We start from the raw sequence: 5058 nt of genomic DNA on the forward strand, positions 1-5058 counted from the left end.
ATTGCCCAGGACTGCACACAGCAGTGGAAGCCTTCCTCCCCCCATCCCCGCACCCCCTCCCCAAATGAGCTGCTTGAGGCTCTGTCCCACACCCTGCCCCAGCTGGGCAGTGCCTGTTGGCACCCCGTTGCTTCAGTGCTCAAGGCAGTTGCCCCACTTGCCCTCCCCCTCCTTGCTACAGCACTGCTGATGGACATAGAGGAACAGGCCTCAGAGAATAAATTTAGCATTCATGAAAGGCAGTGATTGCACAACCTTGTGATTTGGATGCCTGTCCATTCTTTTCTCACAAGCCACCTTCAGATGGGCCAGAAATAAACCTCAAATTCAAACCTGTTTTAGCTTCAAGTGGGAAGGTTCTAAGTTGGCCACCACCATTTTTTTCTCAGGTGGGACCAGAATAAGGTTATATACTAATTCCTATTTGAATGTGGCCAAAATCTCACATCTAAGATTTTCATCGGCGTCTGATGAAGTAAGCTGCTGCTTATGAAAGCTTATGCATATCTGTTTTAGTTAGTTGATAAGATGCAAAATTGCCCTTCCTTTTGCCGGATACTCAGAATAATCACTGATTATATCATATTGTTGGGACAACTTTTTACAAGATTTCAACAGCACTGAATCCAGATGCAAATCTAGCTCTTTTAGAGTTTAACCCCAGAGAGCAAACTGTAGAACTAAGCCTAGATTTATTAGGCTCTTCAAGCTGTTTCCTCAGTATCCTTCTCAGTCCTGTCAGTCAGAGCCTGGGCCATCAATGAATTATTAGCAGAATCAGTCCCTGAGAAGTAAGAGACTCCATACCACTTTAATATCCCTATGATCTAGGATCAGATATGGCTAATTCATTTTTTTCTGTTTTTCTCTTTAGTTTGTGGGGGAGTGGGGGTTACGGTAAGGCTATTTTTCCTTCTTCATTTTCTGTAGTAATTCATATTGCTGAAATAGCCCCTTGCTAGAAGAAAGTTCTATTTTCAGTCAGTCACAAAGTGATGCTTTATTTTACTTAATACGATTTTTAAGGAAGAAAATAAAAACAAATGTGAATAAGGATAATCTATTCCAGATATTTTTGTTTATTAATGGCCAAATTCTTTTGCTTAAAAGAAACCTGTATAACACCTTGATTGTATTACTACTTTATATTTACTGGCATAAATAAATCTGCAGCTTTCCTGCTAGAAAGGCAGCTATTTTAAAGATGGCAAAAAGTCAGCTCCTGGATGGTTGGTTTCATTTAACATGAATTTATGAACTGTTCTGTAATGTCTTCTGCCTGCACTGAATGGCAGATTTTAGGCAGAAACCCAATGTATGTTTAACTAATATTAACAAACATGGTATTTACATGGTCTGTGGACCCTATTAGGAACCAAGAATGGTCACTTTCTGAGTTTACTGTTATTAAAGTACTTTCCACAGCAACCAAAATACAGTGTTCCTTCCTCAGAGAAATCCAGTAGTGTTCGTGTGTGTGTGTGTGTGTGTGTGTGTGTGTGTGTGTGTCCTTTATTTTAAAATGCCTTTAACAAAACTTTTGACAGTTATCTTATTTTCTTCTACTGCGAGGGTGACAATATAGTTTAAGATATTGTTTCCTGACTGTAAAGGTGCCTTGTGGTTTTTTTAAAGAATATTTCAGAGGCTAAAGAAATTCTGCTGCAAACACAGAGTACCAGTTCATTTCTTAAGCAATAAATGGCAAGCAGGGTGGTGCTGAATAAGCATGCTTATATGGAATTTCTCGTTGAAAAGCCCACTAGTTAGGCCCTATAACACTTCAGTTGATATTTCCACAGTGCAAACACGATAGTGAAAATTAAGTTGCCCCAGCAAATTCAGTTTAAGAGAAATTTGTTATGAATAAAATGCTGCTGCTGGCCTTAGAACATTGAATTTATCCACCAAATAATATCTTAGAAATACCACTTCAGAAGAAATCAGCTCTAAATAATTGATAAATTTGGTTTGTTTAGAAACCTTTTGACCCCTGTAATAGAAAGTAAAAACACATTTCAGTTATTAAAGTCACATATATTCCCTCTGGTAGGGGAAGCTTTTAATTTTAAGCTGGGCTCTGTTGGGGCCATTTGATAAAGCTTGGAAAAACCTTTTCAACTGCTGCTGGTGGATTTGGGTCAGCTTCCCTTGGGAAAATGGCAAAAGATAAATTTGTAGCTTTTCATAACACATAAGAAAACTTCAGAGATTTTAAACATCAAGACCTATTGGAACTGAAAGACAGACTTTTCTCTTTTGTTTCTCCCCCTCCCCCTTCCTCCTCCTCCTTTTTCTTCTTTTTCTCTCCAAAAGGACTTTAAATTCTCTTGTTGTTGTAATTTTTTTTGAACTATGAGGCTATAATGTTTTGGCCTCTCTAACTACATAACTAGTGCTCCTTATTTAAAGGAGATTTATTCTTAGATAGAAACAGCCTCAGTGGTGATTTTGTTTCCAAAATCTGCTATTTCAATACAGAGTTTTTAAGCCTAGAAAAACATTTAAAAATCTCTCACCACATTTTTAATAGCATACTTAAACTTCGCCTCTTTCAGATTCACAGATTTGCATGTGTTAAAGTACAATTTAAGGACATGTTGTCTAAATTATAATAATAACATATTAATGACAAAAATGCTAAGAGGATCCGAAAAATGCCCCCAGTCTTGCCATATCTTTTTAATATGAAAAAATAGTGTTGGGATTTAATGGCCATGAAAGATGCCAGAGTAAGATCCCTGAAAACATCTAACAGTTTAGCCATCCACTTGTGCATAAAGTAAATACTGCAAAGGCAACAGCAGTATGTGTCCCCCATGCCACCCCATGTATCTTAACTATGTGGGACAACCACTTGTAGTTGAGCTGGTTGTTCAGGTGCCATGTCACTTCAGTCTTCAGAACCTGTAAGTACCAATTCCAGTTTGCTCCATGTAATGTGAATGTGTGTCCATCATGAATTGGACAGAATCCACCAAATTCACTTACCGCCACTAAACAGGTCAGGCAGGAACAACTTGAATTCGTCACCGCACTAGAAGAAGTGGTATAGAAGAGAAAAGGTTGCATATTGTATTGCCAGCTCCAGAAACATTTCATTTCTGTCCTCATCTTCTTAAATAAAACCAAACACCCATCTGCAATACAAATGTACAGTTGAGCTCATTGATATTAGTACATAAATTGAACCAATGGTGAAGCTGGAGAACTAGATAGATATGATCAAAATAAATGAGCTTTGGGACAGGGGGTTGCAACAGAATTTCATAGTAAATATGGAAATATCAATTGTGAAATTACAAAAAAAAGATAAATTCTTGCAAAACAAGTGTGCTACCTTCTACCACTCATCTGACAATTTCCTGTTTTGCTAAAATAGAATGTTTGAGAAGGATGCTGCTTCAAGGTGGTGAAAACAACAGTCTCTTTGTGAAAACAAGGCTTCACTGGGCAGCAAAAGATTTCTTTTTGCCTTTTAATGCTTGGCCGCTATTCCCAGTCCAGGTCTTTTTATGGCACAGACTTAGTAGTAAATTATTAAAAGGACCTCTACTGGGTATGCATCTGTGCAAGCAGAAATGATGTGTGTACATGCATGTGTCTTTTCCTGCCGGGTGCAGTTGCTTTGTGTGTATTTTAACAATTCAAGGATTTGCATCATTTTAATCAGATAACAATTGTATTTGAACAGATAGCTGTGTGCGCAAATTTCACCCTACACAAATGGAAATCAACCCTTAAGAATTTGTCTCCTGGAGGGTTTGTATGCATGGAGACGTTTGCATGAAATAAGCTAGGAGGTAACTGTATAGTCCACTCACTACTCCATGGTTACCCTCAATGTGGACATTTTTAGAGCAGAATTTTACTACCCTTGGCGCATCTAAAGGCAGTTTTTAGCTGTACAAGTGGCATTTTTGGCACTAACATGCAAGTAAGTTGAAATTTAACTTCCCCTGCAGTGTGGCCACATAACCAAATACAAAGAGACTAGGCATGCACAGTGGGCTACACACTGGCAGAGTAAGTAAATGACTACATACACACCCCCAAGTGTAAGTCCAGGAAAAAGCATAGGGTAGAGCAGGATCCTTCCAAGTTTTCACCTCAATAACTAAGTGATTAGGGGACTCACCCAGGGAGACAAAGACCCCTTCCAAGACAGCATCACTCTCAAACAGCCATACACCATACAGCTTGTCTTCTTCTTCCTGGTCCCACTTATTGGCTCTCTTGGCTGTCAAAATGGACACTGGAGAGGAAATTTGATAGTGCCTAACCCATAGCATGGTGGCTAGAGCACTGTACTGACATGTTAGAAAGATGTAGAATCAAATCTCTTCCAGCTGAGGGAGTCTTAGAGCTCTTGTTTTCTGGGCAAGTGTCCTAACCATTCAGCTACTGGGACTAAAACATGGGAGGTCCTTCTACAGAGTCTAATACATTCGGGGCGGGTGTCCAGCTATGCTTTTCAGACTTTTAGAAGTAGGTACACATAAAAAATAATTGCATGTACATAGCTGTGTATGTACCCAGGCAATGTACAGCCTGCTGTATATGCTCAGTTTATATATATATGCTTCTGCATCCACACTAGAGGGCAAATTGAATCACCTATGTGCCAGAAATGCCACTTACACAGCTAGAAAATTGTCATTTAAATGCACAGAGGGAAGTGGAATTCCACTCTTAGTGTGCAAGAGATGCAAGATAGCTTACTTTACTGTAATATTTTATACCAAAGGTAGAACATATTGCCTGTCACTGACTGTACCTTAAGGCTAAGTACAGACAGTCAAAAAGCCTGAGGCTGAATCAATTCAGTCTTTGCAGGTTAGTCGAAGCTGCAAAGATTAAGCGGAGGAACAACTGGACACACATTCACTTTTGTTTCAGGGATTTGCAGCCACATGCCTGCAGTGGCCTATGCTAGAAGCCAGGGGTGCTACAGTACAGCTCTCTAGCATGTAGCCAGCATGGACTGTGTGTTTGCTTCCTCTTCCTGCTGCCCTCAAGGTCTCTGGGTTTTGCAGTCCAAACTCACAGCAGCAAGAC

The 5058-nt window shown here is 39.5% G+C and overlaps 1 long non-coding RNA gene across 1 annotated transcript in view; it reads right to left on the bottom strand.

Moving 5' to 3' along the window:
* Window positions 1-4400, bottom strand: part of LOC109306245 — a 17386-nt gene extending 12986 nt beyond the window's left edge. The window contains exon 1 of the long non-coding RNA XR_002099905.1: window positions 4139-4400. This is a non-coding gene — a long non-coding RNA (uncharacterized LOC109306245). The remainder of the gene's footprint in view (window positions 1-4138) is intronic.
* Between the last annotated feature and the right edge of the window lie 658 nt (window positions 4401-5058).

This window comes from Crocodylus porosus, unplaced genomic scaffold (assembly GCF_001723895.1).
Source record: "Crocodylus porosus isolate Cpor-Errol unplaced genomic scaffold, CroPor_comp1, whole genome shotgun sequence".
Lineage (NCBI taxonomy): Eukaryota > Metazoa > Chordata > Crocodylia > Crocodylidae > Crocodylus > Crocodylus porosus.